Raw genomic sequence first — 17,843 nt, forward strand, 5'->3', positions numbered from 1 at the left:
GGAAACACAAAAGACCCTTAATAGCCAAAGCAATCTTGAGAAAGAAAAACAGAGCTGGAGGAATCAACCTTCCTGACTTCAGATTATACTACAAAGCAACAGTCCTCAGGACAATATGGTACTTGCACAAAAACATAAATACAGATCAATGGAACAAGATAGAGAACACCAAAATAAACACATGCACCTATGGGTACCTTAGTTTTGACAAAGAAGGCAAGAATATACAATTGGGCAAAGCCTCTTCAATAAATGGTGCTGGGAAAACTGAACAGCTACATTTTCAACATTCACAAAACTAAGATCATGGCATTTGGTCCCATCACTCATGGGAAATAGATGGGAAAACAGTGGAAACAGTGTCAGACTTTATTTTTCTGGGCTCCAAAATCACTGCAGATGGTGATTGCAGCCATGAAATTAAAAGATGCTTACTCATTGGAAGGAAAGTTATGACCAACCTAGAGAGCATATTCAAAAGCAGAGACATTACTTTGCTAAAAAAGGTCCGTCTAGTCAAGGCTATGGTTTTTCCAGTGGTCATGCATGGATGTGAGAGTTGGACTGTGAAGAAAGCTGAGCGCCAAAGAATTGATGCTTTTGAATTGTGGTGTTGGAGAAGACTCTTGAGAGTCCCTTGGACTGCAAGGAGATCCAACTGGTCCATTCTAAAGGAGATCAGACCTGGGTATTCATTGGAAGGACTGATGCTGAAGCTGAAACTCCAGTACTTTGGCCACCTCATGCAAAGAGTTGACTCATTGGAAAAGACCCTGATGATGGGAGGGATTGGGGGCAGGAGGAGAAGGGGACGACAGAGGATGAGATGGCTGGATGGCATCACTGACTCAATGGACATGAGTTTGAGTGAACTCCAGGAGTTGGTGATGGACAGGGAGGCCTGGCGTTCTGTGGTTCATGGGGTCGAAAAGAGTCGGACATGACTGAGGAACTGAACTGAACTGAACTGAACTGAACATGTAAAAGAATGAAATTAGAACACTTCTTAATACCATACACAAAGATAAACTCAAAATGGATTAAAGACCTAAATGTAAGGCCAGAAACTATAAAACTCTTATAGGAAAACATAGGCAGAACATTCGATGACATAAATCAAACAAGATCCTCTATGACCCATGTTCTAGAGTAACGAAAATAAAAACAAAAGTAAACAAGTGGGACCCGATTAAATTTAAAAGCTTTAGCACAGCAAAGAAAACTATAAGCCAGGTAAAAAGACAACCTTCACGATGGGAAGAAATAATAGAAAATGAAACAACTGACAAAGGATTAATTTCCAAAATGCAGCTCATATATCTCAATATCAGGAAAACAAAAAACCCAATAAAAAACTGGGGAAAAGACCTAAACAGACAGTTCTCCAAAGAAGACATACAGATGGCTAACAAACACATGAAAAGATGCTCAACATCACTCATCATTAGAGAAATGCAAATCAAAATTACAATGAGATATCACATCACACCAGTCAGAATGGCCCTCATCAGGAAGTCCACAAACAATAAATGCTGGAGAGGGTGTGGAGAGAAGGGAATGCTCTTGCACTGTTGGTGGGAATGTAAATATGATACAGCCACTATGGAAGATGGCATGGGGATTCCTTAAAAAACTAGGAATAAAACCACCGTATGACCCAGCAATCCCACTCCTAGGCATACACCCTAAGAAAACCAAAATTGAAAAAGACACATGTATCCCATTGTTCATTGCAGCACTATTTACAATAGCTAGAACATGGAAGCAATCTAGATGTCCATCAACAGATGAATGGATAAGTAAGTTGTTGTACATATACACAATGGAATACTACTCAGCCATAAAAAGGAACACATTTGAGTCAGTTCTGATGAGGTGGATAAACCTAGAACTTATTATACAGAGTGAAGTAAGTCAGAAAGAGGATAAATGTCATATTCTAACATATATATACAGAATCTAGAAAAACAGTAGTGAAGGATTTATTTACAGGGCAACAATGGAGACACAGACATAGAGAATACACATATTGAGATGGAGACAGTGGAGGAGAGGGTGAGATAAATGGAAAGAGTAACATGAAAACAAATTCAGTTCAGTTCAGTCGCTCAGTCGTGTCCAACTCTTTGCAACCCCATGAACCCCAGCACGCCAGGCCTCCCTGTCCATCACCAACTCTTGGAGTTCACTCAGACTCGCGGCCATCGAATCAGTGATGCCATCCAGCCATCTCATCCTCGGTCGTCCCCTTTTCCTCCTGCCCCCAATCCCTCCCAGCATCAGAGTCTTTTCCAATGAGTCAACTCTTCGCATGAGGTGGCCAAAGTTCTGGAGTTTCAGCTTTAGCATCATTCCTTCCAAAGAAAATCCAGGGCTGATCTCCTTTAGAATGGACCGGTTGGATCTCTGAGTCCAAGGGACTCTCAAGAGTCTTCTCCAACACCACAGTTCAAAAGCATCAATTCTTCAGCACTCAGCTTTCTTCACAGTCCAACTCTCTCATCAATACATGACAACTGGAAAAACCATAGCCTAGACTAGACAGACCTCTTTTGGCAAAGTAATGTCTCTGCTTTTGAATATGCTGTCTAGGTTGATCATAACTTTTCTGCCAAGGAGTAAGCGTCTTTTAATTTCATGGCTGCAGTCACCATCTGCAGTGATTTTGGAGCCCCCCAAAATAAAGTCTGACACTTTTTCCACTGTTTCCCCATCTATTGCCCATGAAGTGATGGGACCAGATGCCATGATCTTTGTTTTCTGAATGTTGAGCTTTAAGCCAACTTTTTCACTCTCCTCTTTCACTTTCATCAAGAGGCTTCTTAGTTCCTCTTCACTTTCTGCCATAAAGGTGGTGTCATCTGCATATCTGAGGTGATTGATATATCTCCCAGCAATCTTGATTCCAGCTTGTGCTTCTTCCAGCCCAGCATTTCTCATGATGTACTCTGCATATAACTTAAATAAGCAGGGTGACAATATACAGCCTTGACGTACTCTTTTTCCTATTTGGAACCAGTCTGTTGTTCCATGTCCAGTTCTAACTGTTGCTTCCTGACCTGCATATAGATTTATCAAGAGGCAGGTTAGGTGGTCTAGTATTCCCATCTCTTTCAGAATTTTCCACAGTTGATTGTGATCCACACAGTCAAAGGCTTTGGCATAGTCAATAAAGCAGAAATAGATGTTTTTCTGGAACTCTCTTGCTTTTTTTGATGATCCAGCAGATGTTGCCAATTTGATCTCTGGTTCCTCTGCCTTTTCTAAAACCAGCTTGAACATCAGGAAGTTCACAGTTCACGTATTGCTGAAGCCTGGCTTGGAGAATTGTGAGCATTACTTTACTAGTGTGTGAGATGAGTGCAATTGTGCGGTAGTTTGAGCATTCTTTGGCATTGCCTTTCTTTGAGATAGGAATGAAAACTGACCTTTTCCAGTCCTGTGGCCACTGCTGAGTTTTCAAAATTTGCTGGCATAGTGAGTGTAGCACTTTCACATCATCATCTTTCAGGATTTGAAATAGCTCAACTGGAATTCCATCACCTCCATTAGCTTTGTTGGTAGTGATGCTTTCTAAGGCCCACTTGACTTACACATTCCAGGATGTTTGGCTCTAGGTGAGTGATCACACTATCGTGATTATCTGGGTTGTGAAGATCGTTTTTGTACAGTTCTCCCATGTATTCTTGCCACTTCTTCTTAGTATCTTCTGCTTCTGTTAGGTCCATACCATTTCTGTCCTTTTTCGAGTCCATCTTTGCGTTAAATGTTCCCTTGCTATCTCTAATTTTCTTGAAGAGATCTCTGGTCTTTCCCATTCTGTTGTTTTCCTCTATTTCTTTGCATTGATCGCTGAGGAAGGCTTTCTTATCTCTTCTTGCTATTCTTTGGAACTCTGCATTCAGATGCATATTTCTTTCCTATTCTCCTTTGCTTTTCACCTCTCTTCTTTTCACAGCTATTTGTACGGCCTCCCCAGACAGCCATTTTGCTTTTTTGCATTTCTTTCCCATGAGGATGGTCTTGATCCCTGTCTCCTGTACAATGTCATGAACCTCCATCCATAGTCCATCAGGCACTCTATCTATCAGATCTAGGCCCTTAAATCTGTTTCTCACTTTCACTGTATAATCATAAGGGATTTGACTTAGGTCATACCAGAATGGTCTAGCAGTTTTCCCTACTTTCTTCAATTTAAGTCTGAATTTCGCAATAAAGAGTTCATGATCTGAGCCGCAGTCAGCTCCTGGTCTCCTTTTTGTTGACTGTATAGAGCTTCTCCATCTTTGGCTGCAAAGAATATAATCAATCTGATTTCGGTGTTGACCATCTGGTGATGTCCATGTATAGAGTCTCCTCTTGTGTTGTTGGAAGAGGGTGTTTGCTATGACCAGTGCATTGTCTTGGCAAAACTCTATTAGTCTTTGCCCTGCTTCATTCCGTATCCCAAGGCCAAATTTGTCTGTTACTCCAGGTATTTCTTGACTTCCTACTTTTGCATTCCAGTCCCCTATAATGAAAATGACATCTTTTTTGGGTGTTAGTTCTAAAAGGTCTTGTAGGTCTTCATAGAAACATTCAACTTCAGGTTCTTCAGCATTACTGTTGGGGCATAGACTTGGATTACTGTGATATTGAATGATTTGCCTTGGAAACAAACAGAGATCATTCTGTCGTTTTTGAGATTGCATCCAAGTACTGCATTTTGGACTCTTTTGTTGACCATGATGGCTACTCCATTTCTTCTGAGGGATTCCTGCCTGCAGTAGTAGATATAATGGTCATCTGAGTTAAATTCACCCATTCCAGTCCATTTTAGTTCACTGATTCCTAGGATGTTGACGTTCACTCTTGCCATCTCTTGTTTGACCACTTCCAACTTGCCTTGAATCATGGACCTGACATTCCAGGTTCCTATGCAAAATTGCTCTTTACAGCATTGGACCTTGCTTCTATCACCAGTCACATCCACAGCTGGGTATTGTTTTTGCTTTGCCTCCATCCCTTCATTTTTTCTTGAATTATTTCTCCTCTGATCTCCAGTAGCATATTGTGCACCTACCGACCGGCAGAGTTCCTCTTTCAGTATCCTATCATTTTACCTTTTCCTACTGTTCATGGGGTTCTCAAGGCAAGAATACTGAAGTGGTTTGCCATTCCCCTACATTACCATATGTAAAATATATAACCAATGGGAATTTGCTGTGTGGCTCAGGAAACTCAAACAGGAGCTCTATATCAACCTAGATGGGTGGGATGGGGAGAGAGATGTGAGGGAGGTTCAAAAGGGGGGCACTATATGTATACCTATGGCTGATCCATGTTGAGGTTTGACAGAAAACAACAAAATTCTGTAAAGCAAGTATTCTTTAATTAAAAAAAATTTTTTTAAGGAAAAAAGAGTTTTAAATAAATAGGTTTTTAAATGTTTAAAGACAACTAGGAAATAATAGACTTCATAAAGAACAAGACTTTTTCTCCACTCCACAATAAACAACTAGAAATTCTATAACTTTCACCTTTCTTTCTTTCCTTATCCTATATCTTGAAGTCCCCAAATGCATGAGCGAGCTCAGTCACTCAGTCATGTCCAACTCTTTGAGATTCCATGGACTATATAGCCCACCAGGCTCCTCTATCCATGAAATTTTCCAGGCAAGAATACTGGAATGGATTGCCAAATGTCAAAAAACACAAATAATTATCAAGAAAGTAATTCATTCTCCATTCTTAAGTGGACATTGTGGTTATCAACAGGGGAATGATAAAATTCTGTGAAACAGAGGTTTATAATGGCTGTGAGACTGATCGCATTAGATTTTAAGGTTTATGGGTCTAGGTATACATGTACATTGATTGTCTAGCTTAATAGAAACCATTACATGATAAGAAGAGAATATAAAACATTCTGTACGTTTTCTTTTATTTTAAAAAATAAAACATAACACTTAAAAGGTAATGACTGCAAGAGACTTCTAAACTGTTAGGTCTAGTTTCACAGTTAATCACAACGGAGACTGGCGCTACAGCACAAAAAAACTAAACAGCTTTTTTTTTAACCATTTATCATTTATTTATTTATTTATTTATTACTTTACAATATTGTATTGGTTTTGCATATATCAACATGAATCCACCATGGGTGTATGTGTTCCTCATCCTGAACCCCCTTCCCACCTCCCTCCCCATACCATCCCTCTGTGTCATCCCAGTGCACCAGCCCCAAGCATCTTGTATCCTGCATCGAACCTAGACTGGCGATTCATTTCTTATATGATATTATACATGTTTCAATGCCATTCTCCCAAACCATCCCACCCTCGCCCTCTCCCACAGAGTCCAACAGACTGTTCTATACATGTGTCTCTTTTGCTGTCTCACGTACAGGGTTATCATTACCATCTTTCTAAATTCCATATATATGCATTAGTATACTGTATTGGTGTTTTCCTTTCTGGCTTACTTCACTCTGTATAATAGAGTCCAGTTTCATCCACCTCATTAGAACTGATTCAAATGTATTCTTTTTAATCGCTGAGTAATACTCCATTGTGTATATGTACCACAGCTTTCTTATCCATTCATCTGCTGATGGACATCTAGGGTGCTTCCATGTCCTGGCTATTAAATCCAAGGGTTCAGTCTGGTATCCTTCTGACTGAGGCTAATTCTAGTTCTAGATTTTGTTTTCACTGTATTAGGCAGTTCTCATAAGAAAACTAACAAAGCCAAACCAGAATCACAGCTTCCAACCTGAATTCAAGAATTACACACAATAGCTGAGACTATCCACTATGTCATTTTCTTAGGATATCATTTTTAAAGGCCAAAAAGAAATTATAAAATTTAAAACTAAAATCTTAGAAAATGAAATGGTTATACAGTAAACTAGACATAGCCAAAAAAAGACTTAGTGAATCAGAAGATAGATGTGAAGAAATCATCCAATATATGGCACAAATTTGTAGAACATGCTTTAAAAATGTGAAGCAGAAAATTTATATCCTTAGATGCATATTTGAAGAAAACAAAAAAGATTAGGAGTTAATTAGGTAAAAATTCTATTAAAGAAGCTGGACAAAGAAAAATGGAGTAAATATAAAGAAAAGAAAGGAGATAAAATTAATAGCAAAAAATAGTAAAGTAGAATTCAATGAAAGCTTAGAGATAATTTACAAAACCAATTGAGCTTTTGACTATAATGTTCAAATATTTTATGCTCTTTGTCACTTGTAGTTTTATTTTACCCATAAATACATTACAATAATCTTGTTTTAAATCTCTTTTTTCTTGTATTTTTAGGAGCTTTTATTTTCTGCCCTTGGATGTCATATTTTTGAAGAATAAAGTTATGGATATCATCACTTATATCTCAGGGTCCTAGTGTAGAGTCTTCATTGATGAAACTGGGATATTTGGAATCTCAGATCCTTTCTTGTGATTTCACTCTATGACTATACACATTTCTCAAAGTTAGACAAAGAGAGAGAGCTGCAACCATTCTAACTTCACACATAATCACAGTTTTTAACCAAGCACAGACTTCTATTTGGGAAATAGGGCATTGCCTCCTCTTACTTTTTCTTTGTTGGAACTACAAATATACATCACGAATACAATTCACTGATCCAGACTTCAGCTTTCTGAAACATGATGGGGAAACTACAGAAATCTAACAACCAAGTGGCCAATCTATTTAGAAGAGCCTGGATTCATCAGTGCTATCACCAGGTGGCAACCTTTATTTTTCCAAATCCCTGTACATATTGATTGTTTAAAATGGGTATAAATTTTCTACCTCTCCCTGATCCATGCCCTTTTCAATATGTCCTCACACAAATGCCCATCAAAAGGCAAAGTCTATTTGCCCACCTCTTGAATATGAACTTTCTTTGTGATTTGCTATAGTCAATTCAGTTCAGTTCAGTTCAGTCACTCAGTTGTGTCTGACTCTGCAACCCCATGAACCGCAGCACGCCAAGCCTCCCTGTCCATCACCAACTCCTGGAGTCCACCCAAACCCATGTCCATTGAGTCGGTGATGCCATCCAGCCATCTCATCCTCTGTTATCCCCTTCTCCTCCTGCCCTCAATCTTTCCCAGCATCAGAGTCTTTTCCAATGAGTCAGCTCTTCGCATCAGGGGGCCAAGGTATTGGAGCTTCAGCTTCAACATCAGTCCTACCAATGAACACTCAGGACTGATCTCCTTTAGGATGGACTGGTTGGATCTCCTTGCAGTCCACCAAGGGACTCTCAAGAGTCTTCTCCAACACCACAGTTCAAAATCATTGATTCTTCGGTGCTCAGCTTTCTTTATACTCCAATTCTCACATCCATAGATGACTACTGGAAAAACCATAGCCTTGACTAGATGGGCTTTTGTTGGCAAAGTAATGTCTTTGCTTTTTAATATGCTGTCTAGGTTGGTCATGACTTTCCTTCCAAGGAGTAAGCGTCTTTTAACTTCATGGCTGCAATCACTATCTGCAGTGATTTTGGAGCCCAGTAAAATAAAGTCAGCCACTGTTTCCACTGTTTCCCCATCTATTTGCCATGAAGTGATGGGACCAGATGCCATGATCTTCATTTTCTGAATGTTGAGCTTTAAGCCAACTTTTTCACTCTCCTCTTTCTCTTTCATCAAGAAGCTCTTTAGTTCTTCTCTTTCTGCTATAAGGGTGGTGTCATCTGCATATCTGAGGTTACTGATATTTCTTCTGGCAATCTTGATTCTAGCTTGTGCTTCCTCCAGCCCAGCATTTCTCATGATGTACTCTGCACATAAGTTAAATAAGCAGGGTGACAGTATACAGCCTTGACATACTCCTTTTCCTATTTGGAACCAGTCTGTTGTTCCATGTCCAGTTCTAACTATTGCTTCCTGACCTGCATACAGGTTTCTCAAGAGGCAGGTAGCCAATAGATTATGCAAAAAAAAGATGTTTCATGGGTTCCAAGCCTAGGCCTCCAGAGAACTTGCACACTTCTATTATCTGGACCCCTGCTTCAACCATAAAAATAAGCCCAGATTATCCTGCTGTAGGGTAAGAGGCCACATGGAGCAGAACTGAGCTGCCAGTTGACTAAAGATGCATGGGTACAGCTAGACAAAAGTCACCCAGCAGTCCATAGAGTCAAGAGGAAAATAAATGTTCAGTATTGCACAATACTAAAGTTTGGTTATTTTTTGTTTTATAGCATTATAGTGACAATAAGTAACTGGAAATTTTTCAGAAACATTTGTTGCATTGGGTGGAAATTCACTTCCCATGAAACTAATTTGCATGTCTTTTTTGTTTCTGCTTTTATTTCTGTTTTGTTGAATAAGAATTTTGCTTTATTGAAAGATTTATGCATTTGTATTTAGCTTGTCTGTGTGGCAGAGAAAATAATTTTTCTTCTTCCTCCATTAACAGTGTTTTGTGGAACCTAAATTGAAGGATTGTGTTTGCAGGACCATCAGCTCTATCATGAAAGCTCTCAAATACCTGATAGTTACAAAGGAAAAGAGAACTGCCCTCCTTGGTCTATGGATCAACAGAATCAAACATAAACTTAGGAACACTAAAACTCCCCCCTATAATCATACCCTGGAACAGTAAAAAGTAGCCTGTTTCAAAAATATCTCTCAAAGAAAACACATATACACCACTATGCAAAGGCTTCCTCAATGATTCAGTGGTAAAGAATCTGCCTGAAATGCAGGAGACATGCAGGAAATTTGGATTTGATCACTGGATTGGGAAAATCTCTTAGAGAAGGAATTGGAAACCCATTCCAGTATTCTTTTCTGGGAAATCCCACGGACAGAAGGAGCCGGTGGGCTACAGTCCATGGAGTCCCAAACAGCCTGACACAATTGAGCATGAATACATGCACATCACCATCCAAGCTGGGATAGAAGAGCTCCATATCAAAGAAATAAAGTGGGAATGGAATCAAGCTGGCTGATCTCTTATGTGATTTACAAATATCAGTGAGCCTTGTGTGACTATCTATTGCATAACACATACTGAACACAATTTTAAATGTCATTTACTCGCTGTGAGGCAAATAGTATTTTCCAAGTAAAAAGTGGGGAAGAGGATTTGGTGTTGAATAGAATTTTCAAACAAGAAGTTCAAGAGTGAAGGAAGATTGAACTTCATTGTTGCTTCACAAGTGCCTACAAGACCTATTATTTGCACCAGCCAGTCCGTTCAGCTGCCCAGTCATGTCCAACTCTTTGCAACCCAATGGACTGCAGCACACCAGGCTTCCCTGTCCATCACCAACTCCCAGAGCTTTCTCAAACTCATATCCATTGAGTCACTGATGTCATCCAACCATCTCATCCTCTGTTGTCTGCTTCTCCTGCTACCTTCAATCTTTCCCAGCATCAGGGTCTTTTCCAGCAAGTCAGTTCTTTGCATCAGGTAGCCAAAGTATTGGAGCTTCAGCTTCAGCATCAGTCCTACCAATGGATATTCAGGACTGACTTCCTTTAGGATTGACTGGTTTGATGTCTTTACTGTCCAGGGGACTCTCAAGAGTCTTCTCCAACACCATAGTTCAAAAGCATCAATTCTTCAGCACTCAGCTTTCTTTCTGGTCCAATGCTCATATCCATACATGACTACTAAAAAACCATAGCTTTGACTAGATGCTTTCAAACTAGTACTGCAGAAGACTCTTGAGTACTCAGGTTGCTAGTAGATGGAACCATAGATTTTAGAAATTCAGATTGATATTTCCTTCTTAGTAAACAATGGTAATGTGACAGATTTAAGAAAGCATAACCTTTAAGAAAATAATACTTTCCTAGACACATATCAATCAGACTAGTGAGTAGCAACCAAAGTAACAGAGCAAAGAATCTTTGAAGTTACCTTTTTAAAGGTAACTCTTGGGGAAAACAAAAACATTAAAAAGTATATATATACTTATATATACATATATATATACAGTAATGCAAATGTTAAGATCTAGGAAATAACTCTACATATCCATCAAATTATATGTATGATGCAGGCTGTGAAGCTGGAAGGTAGTATTTAGTATTGACCTTTGTCAGCAATGTTGATTTTGGTGGCTCAGACGGTAAAGCGTCTGTCTACAATGCTGGAGAACCAGGTTCGATCCCTGGGTTGGGAAGATCCCCTGGAGAAGGAAATGGCAACCCACTCCAGTACTATTGCCTGGAAAATCCTATGGACAGAGGAGCCTGGTAGGCTACAGTCCATGGAACCACAAAGAGTCAGACACGACTGAGCGACTGCACTTTTGTCAGCAAAGTAACATTTCTGCTTTTTAATATTCTGTCTAGGTTGGTCATAGCTTTTCTTCCAAGGAGCAAGTGTCTTTTCATTTCATGCCTGCAGTCACCATCTGCAGTGATTTTGGAGCCCAAGAAAATAAAGTCTGCCAGTTTTCATTGTTTCCCCATCTATTTGCCATGAAGTGTTGGGACCAGATGCCATGATCTTAGTTTTCTGAATGTTGATTTTTAAGAAAGTTTTTCATTCTCCTCTTTCACTTTCATCAAGAGGCTCTTTAGTTCCTCTTCACTTTCTGTGATAAGGGTAGTATCATCTGCATATCTGGATGATTGATATTTCTCCTGGCAATCTTGATTCCATCTTGTGCTTCCTCCAGCCTAGCATTTCACATGATATACTCTGCATATAAGTTAAATAAGCAGGATAACAATATACAGCCTTGATGTACTCCTTTCCCAATCTTCAACCAATCCATTGTTCCATGTCTGGTTCTAACTGTTGCTTTGTGAACTGCACACAAATTTCTCAGGAGGCAGGCAAGTTGGTCTGGTGTTCCCATCTCTCTTTTTTTTTTTTTTTTTCTGTTAGTTTCTCTTTTTTAAAATATAAATTTATTTTAATTGGAAGTTAATTACTTTACAATATTGTATTGGTTTTGCATATATCAACATGAATCTGCCACAGGTATACACATGTTCCCCATCCTGAACCCCTCTCCCACCTCCCTCCCCGTACCATCCCTCTGGGTCGTCTCAGTGCACCAGTCCCAAGCATCCAGTATCATGCATCGAACCTGGACTGGCGATTCGTTTCATATATGATATTATACATGTTTCAATGCCATTCTCCCAAATCATCCCATCCTCTTCCTCTCCCACAGAGTCCAAAAGACTGTTCTATACATCTGTGTCTCTTTTGCTGTCTCACATACAGGGTCATCATTACCATCTTTCTAAATTCCATATATATGTGTTGGTATACTGTATTGGTGTTTTTCTTTCTGGCTTATACTTCACTCTGTATAATCAGCTCCAATTTCATCCACCTCATTAGAACTGATTCAAATGTATTCTTTTTAATGGCTGAGTAATACTCCATTGTGTATATGTACCATGACTTTCTTATCCATTCATCTGCTGATGGACATCTAGGGTGCTTCCATGTCCTGGCTATTATAAACAGTGCTGCAATGAACATTGGGGTACATGTGTCTCTTTCAGTTCTGGTTTCCTCAGTGTGTATGCCCAGCAGTGGGATTGCTGGGTCATATGGCAGTTCTATTTCCAGGTTTTAAGGAATCTCCAGACTGTTCTCCATAGTGGCTGTACTAGTTTGCATTCCCATCAACAGTGTAAGAGAGTTCCATTTTCTCCACACCCTCTCCAGCATTTATTGCTTGTAGACTTTTGGATCACAGCCATTCTGACTGGCGTGAAATGGTACCTCATTGTGGTCCTGATTTGCATTTTTCTGATAATGAGTGATGTTGAGCATCTTTTAATGTGTTTGTTAGCCATCTGTATGTCTTCTTTGGAGAAATGTCTATTTAGTTCTTTGGCCCATTTTTTGATTGGGTCGTTTATTTTTCTGGAACTGAGCTGCATAAGTTGCTTGTATATTTTTGAGATTAGTTGTTTGTCAGTTGCTTCATTTGCTATTATTTTCTCCTATTCTGAAGGCTGTCTTTTCACCTTGCTTAAAAATGTTCCATAGTTTGTTTTAATCCACACAGTCAAAGGTTTTGGTGTAGTCATTAAAGCAAAAGTAGATGTTTTTCTGGAATTCTCTTGCTTTTTCTATGATCCAACAGATTTTGGTAATTTGACCTCTGGTTCCTCTGCTTTTTCTAAATCCAGCTTGAACCTCTGGAAGTTCTCAGTACATGTACTGTTGAAGCCTGGCTTCGAAAATTTTGAACATTACTTTGCCACTGTGTGGGATGAATGCAATTGTGCAGTAGTTTGGACATTCTTTGGTGTTGCCTTTCTTTGGGATTGGAATGAAAACCAACCTTTTCCAGTCCTGTAGCCACTGCTGAGTTTTCCAAATTTGCTGGCATATTAAGTGCAGCACTTTCACAGCATCATCTTTTAGGATCTGAATTAGCTCATCTGGAATTCCATCACCTTCACTACCTTTGTTCATAGTGATGCTTTCTTAAGGCCCACTTGACTTCACATTCCAGGATATCTGGCTCCAGGTGAGTGATCACACCATAGTGGTTATCTTGGCCCTTAAGATCTTTTTTGTATAGTTTTCTGTATATTCTTGCCTCCTCTTAATCTCTTCTGCTTCTGCTAGTCCCATAACTTTTCTGTTCTTTATTGTGACCATCTTTTTATGAAATATTCCCTTGGTATCTCTAATTTTCTTGAAGAGATCTTTAGTCTTTCCCATTCTATTGTTTTCCTCTATTTCTTTGCATTGATCACTGAGGAAGACTTTTTTTATCTCTGCTTGCTATTCTTTGGAACTTGTGTTCAAATGGGTATATCTTTCATTTTCTTTACCTTTCACTTCTCTTCTTTTCTCAGCTATTTTTAAGGCCTCCTCAGACAACCATTTTGCCTTTTTGCATTTCTTTTTCTTGGGGATGGTTTTGATCACGACCTCCTGTACAATGTCATGAATCTCTGTCCATAGTTCTTCAGGCACTCTGTCTATCAGATCTAATCCATTGAATCTGTTTGTCACTTCCACTGTGTAATCATAAGAGGTTTAATTTAGCTCATACCTGAATGGTCTATTATTTGCATCATCATACATATGCCACTTTGTTGGTTGTTGTTGCTGTTCAGTCACTAAGTCATGTCCAGCTCTTTTCTACCCTATGGACTATAGCCCACCAGGCTCCTCTGTCCATGGGATTCTCCAGTCAAGAACACTGGAATGGGTTGCCATTTCCTTCTCCAAGTGATCTTTCCAGATCAGGGACTGAACCCACATCTCCCGCATTGGCAAGTGGATTCTTTAGCACTGAGCCATCAGTGAAGTCCCTATGTCACATTATGCCTCCAAAAACAATTTTAAGCAGGACATATAGAAAAATGGAAGTAGAATTAGGGCTGACGGTATGCAGGACAGCAAAAAAGACACAGATGTGTATAGCGGACTTTTGGACTCAGAGGGAGAGGGTGAGATGATTTGGAAGAATGGCATTGAAACATGTATAATATCATGTAAGAATCAAATTGCCAGTCTATGTCCGATGCAGGATATGGCACGCTTGGGGCTGGTACACGGGGATGACCCAGAGAGATGTTGTGGGGAGGGGGGTGGGAGGGGGATTCATGTTTGGGAATGCATGTACACCCATGGTGGATTCATGTCAATGTATGGCAAAACCAATACAGAATTGTAAAGTAAAATAAATAAATAAGTAAATAAAAATAAAACAAGTGGTTAAATATTAAAAAAAAAAAAAAGAATTAGGGCTGAAACTAACAATATAAACCATTTGGCATATATCTCAGCTAATTGTTCTTACATTTTTCAAAATTAATGTTGAAAAATGAGTACATTTACTGTAGAAAACCTAGAAACTATAGCCAAGCAAAAAAAAAGTTAAAATCACCCATGATCCTACCACCTAGACTTATTTTACAGAAATATATGATTTTTCTAAACAAATATTATCATAAATATATTAATAGTGAATATATTTTACCAAAATTAAATAATATTCTATTTGCTCAGTTTTTTCTACTTAGTATTATATTTCAAACCTTTTCCACATCATTAAAAATTGTCTTCAATTTTTGAAGAATAATGACAAGATCATTCATCTTCATCATTTTTACAACCAATTTCTCACTGTTAAACATTGATGCCATTTACAATAATGTTTACAATTTCATCAAAATGCTGTGATGAACAAGCATCTTTATAGTTGTGCAGTTGAGCACATCTGTGATCCTTTAAATAAATTCCTTAACGTCATCTCTATTAATACATTTTCCTAGTTAGTCTTAACAGCTTTGATAAAGACAACCCTTATATCCCAAAGTTGGATTATATTTGTCTGAAAATCACTTTGGTACTACCATATTGTTCAAGTATGGCTCTCCTTGGCCCTCTGCCTTTTATGACTTAGCCTCCTCTAAGTCATTTACATTTTGGAAGGACACTATACAAATCAAAGAAGCAGGAAAAGCTTCCTCTCAGTACCTCTCTTCCTAGTCATAACAATCTTTCTCCCCCAAAATCTCAACTCTCTTGTGTTCTCATCAATTCCTTTCACTCTAACATCCCTAGCAGATTACAAAGTTAGACTAAATATTCAACTGAGGAAGTTTAAGGTGCTGTCTCTTCAGTGTTGCAGATTTTAAAAATGAAAAAAAAATATATATATATATATATATATATCTCCATTATCCAATAGAAATGTAACTTCCAAGCATCAAAGGGCCTATTTAGGAAATTTGAGTAAAAAAGGAACTTCCTTGCTATGATCAGATTTATGGATTATGTAGTGTTGAGCCAGACAAGGCACTGGCAACCCACTCCAGTACTCTTGCCTGGAAACTCCCATGGACGGAGGAGCCTGGTGGGCTGCAGTCCGTGGGGTCGCTAAGAGTCGGACACGACTGAGCAACTTCCTTTTCACTTTCATGCATTGGAGAAGGAAATGGCAACCCACTTCAGTGTTCTTGCCTGGAGAATCCCAGGGACAGAGGAGCTTTGATGGGCTGCCGTCTATGGGGTCGAACAGAGTTGGACAAGGCTGAAGTGACTTAGCAGCAGCAGCAGCTGTGTTGAGCCAAAAAAAAAGTAAGAGGAAAGTTCAAAACAGCGAGTTCAATATACTCCATTTGTACCAAGTGTTGTGTGTGTGTGTGTTGGGGTAGGGAGGGAGTGGATACTTTTCTCTTATAAGCATGAAAGAGCTCTACTAAAGTACACAAAGAATGAGTAATAGTAATTTATTTGGGAGAGGAAAACTAGGTGATAGGTAGATAAGAATGAATGAAAATATATTTGAAATCTGAGATATAATGAAATACATTTATATGTTTCATCAAATATACTGAAGTGAAATTTAAATTTTCCTGACCTTAAAAACTTTATACCTTTGAATGTTCCCCCAGTTTTTAAATTAAATTTAAACAACATACATTCGTGACATAAATTGTTACTTTTGTGAATAGACAAATTCTACACAGGCTTGAAAGGAATTTTTATGATAAATTATGTCAACTCATTTTCCATGCACTCAAGAGGAAGAGAGGAGCCAAGATACTTTGGCCAGAGGGTGTCATTTGACCTACAAAAAAGTCATCAAATCAAACTCAGTAGAGAATGGGAATAATTGTTGGAAACAAAAAGAATCAATGAGAGAGAAACATGAAGATCATGCACTCTCTCATTCCAATAATTAAATAAAAACCATTTTCTGTTGTCTTGTCTATAGTAGCAATTCTCTGTTTGTAGTGGAATGGAAAAAAGACAGAAAGACAAACTGACATATTATTCTGGCAAATAGCCATTGGTGTAAGAGAAAGGAGCATTCAGAAGATCCATTTGCAGCTCCCAAGTCCATTTATTTCACACTTCTGTCATCTCGGGTTGCCTTTCCAGCAATCTGTCAACAGTTTCTATCTGCCAAAGACACATTTAGCATCCTAAAGGAATGATAAAGTACATCTAGCTCAAAACCTATGGAGCTTAGATATGGCTCAAAAATAAAACCAAGGACAAAAGCTAATCAGACCATTTTTCATTTGCACAATTTTTGTGTTTTATAAGCAAGTGACTAGCAAGTGAAGATATCTGTTAATGTCTTACACATCTCTGTTCACAAGATTTAGGGATTTCTTCTTTTGTTTATTGACCTCCTACTGAAGAGGTATGCTTGGGACTGAGGATAAAAAGACAGATAAGAAATGGTCCCTGCCACCAAGAAGACTTGGGACTAATGGAGAAAGGCAAAGCAGTACACTGTCAATTATAATTTAGTACAACCCATGCCCTAATAAAAGTATGCCAGAACATTATGGGAACACAAGAGACAGACTTCGGACTAGCAGGATCAAAAGAAAGCTTTCCAGAAGAGCAACACTGAATTGGATTCTAAAGGCAGGCAGGAAGTATCAGGATGGAGAATTAGAGAAAGAACACCCCAGTCCAGATTCTAATGTGGGTACTGATTACCTGCTGTGATGATCCTGACAATCAGCCCTCCCATCCAGGGCTCAGCTTTCAACTTCTTGGTACTAAATCTCTGGGGCTGACTCCTGCAGCCTTTGTTTCCCAGGCTCTGTCAGTTCCTGAGATTCAGGACAGAGAAAAGGAGGGTTGAAAACTGGATCAGAGGGAAAATAGGCCCAGAGCTATCATAGTAGGCAAGCAATATTCACAATAGAATCCTTATTGGGCTTGTTCAGTGGGAGGCAGGGACAGGAAGTAGAAAAGCAGACAAAGGGAGAAGCCAGAATCTGTCTTCTCTGCCTTGGACAGGGTCTCCAGCACAGCATCCCGCTATGATCCCTGCTCGCACTGAATAGGCCCACTTGAGGTTCTTGTTTCCAAGAGTTGATCTCTCCAAGCTAACTTTACCTCCTTCTTCTCCATCTCCTTCCTGAAA

Source organism: Oryx dammah, unplaced genomic scaffold (genome assembly GCF_014754425.2).
Source record: "Oryx dammah isolate SB20612 unplaced genomic scaffold, SCBI_Odam_1.1 HiC_scaffold_10, whole genome shotgun sequence".
Taxonomy (NCBI): Eukaryota; Metazoa; Chordata; class Mammalia; order Artiodactyla; family Bovidae; genus Oryx; species Oryx dammah.